We start from the raw sequence: 1,605 nt of genomic DNA, 5'->3' as shown, positions 1-1,605 counted from the left end.
TGAAGGAGGAGCCTTCACCCACCGACACGCCATGTCTACTCTAATGAAGCCATGTGTGCATTTCCGCTAGTATAACGATGTATTTAGGTGCATAACCAAGTGTTGTAATACCTTGTAAACTTGTACTTCCGCTATGTATGAACTATGGTATCAACTGTTATTTGATAATGTGATGGCTCGATCTCCTGGACTATCACCCGTATCTATGGATTTTCCATTCGTGGAAAATCAGGATCATTTCACATGGTGCTTAAATATTTTTTACCTATGGATGCACTCTATACTCTGGGTCATGTGGTAGATCACCAGTGTGACACTCTCATTGATTCCTTTGTAGTCCACTCCCCATTTGTAGAACAAGTAGAACCCGGTTGCAAAGGGAGTCAAGCTCTGTTCTTGATCTTCCTTAGTAATGTTCCTTATGCATAGATACAGAGTTTAATTATGCTATAGATGAGAGTGTATATACTTGGGTGTATAGAAGACTTAGTAAATAAGGAATGTCCTAGGAATCTTTTGCTCTTAATTAATCTCCTACCTAGCCATACTACATTTATTAGTATCTATTTCTATCTCTAGAATTCTATCTATGCCTTATATTTACCATTTATTTATCATTTGACTTACCCCTGCTATAGCATTAGAGTTAATGGTCTTGTCATAAGTATGTATATTTGTCAATATCTCTAGCCACCCCATCACTCCACTCTATGGATAAAATATAAATAACGATACCTGGTATACTCTCCGGGTGAAATGCTACAATGGTACGTTATTTGTGTGCTTGCAGATTACTTAGTATATATGAATTTACAAGTGTTCTAAATAATTACCAATAATGCATTTTCCTGGCATCATTACTAGGGAAGACAACTTAGTACAGAGTGATGCTAAGAAATACCAAAAAGCATTTCTGGCACCATTGCCGGGGATGGAGCACAAGGCTAAGAGAATTGATCAAATAAATACTTATTGACGAGATCATAACTTTATACCTATGCTTTAGCAGGCTTACCCTTGTTTGTCTTCATTCATATCTTATACAAGGTATTGTAGGATTGGTTGTGATTCACCAAGACTCCATCATAATCAAATCAATCAAGAGGAAAGCTCAACACTAGTTTCTGAAGCTATGGCTAAAAAGACTCTGCGTGAGTTCTCTGCTCCAAGCACTGAGAACATTTGCACTAAACCAACACTCAAAACCAACAACCTTGAGTTCAAACTCAAGCCAAGCTTCATCAACATGGTGCAAGCTACCCCGTTCAGCGGAAAGGCACATGAAGATGCTAGTGCTCATTTTCAAAATTTCTTGGAGATAAGCAGCATGATCACCATCAAGGATGTTGCTCAAGACATCATACTACTCTGCCTCTTTCTACTCTTGCTAGTGGGAAGAGAGAAGCAGTGGTTCTAAACCAATAAAGAAGACATCAATACATGGGCAAAGTGTTCCAAGGCCTTCCTATCAAAGTTTTTCCCTATAGGCAAAACCAATGCCTTAAGAGGAAAGATTTCTAATTTCCAGTAGCAGAAAGAAAAAACCATTCCAGAAGCATGGGAACATTTCCAAGAATACATTTCAGATTGTCCTCATCATGGGAT

At 38.3% G+C, this 1,605-nt stretch overlaps 1 non-coding gene across 1 annotated transcript; it reads right to left on the bottom strand.

The window, feature by feature from the left end:
* Positions 1 to 1,498: 1,498 nt before the first annotated feature.
* On the bottom strand, positions 1,499 to 1,605 carry LOC136506337 (small nucleolar RNA R71). The gene has a single exon (XR_010771545.1). It is a non-coding gene; the product is annotated as a small nucleolar RNA R71 (small nucleolar RNA).

Source organism: Miscanthus floridulus, chromosome 14, assembly GCF_019320115.1.
Source record: "Miscanthus floridulus cultivar M001 chromosome 14, ASM1932011v1, whole genome shotgun sequence".
NCBI lineage: Eukaryota > Viridiplantae > Streptophyta > Magnoliopsida > Poales > Poaceae > Miscanthus > Miscanthus floridulus.
This window is presented reverse-complemented; position numbering and strand designations above follow the sequence as displayed.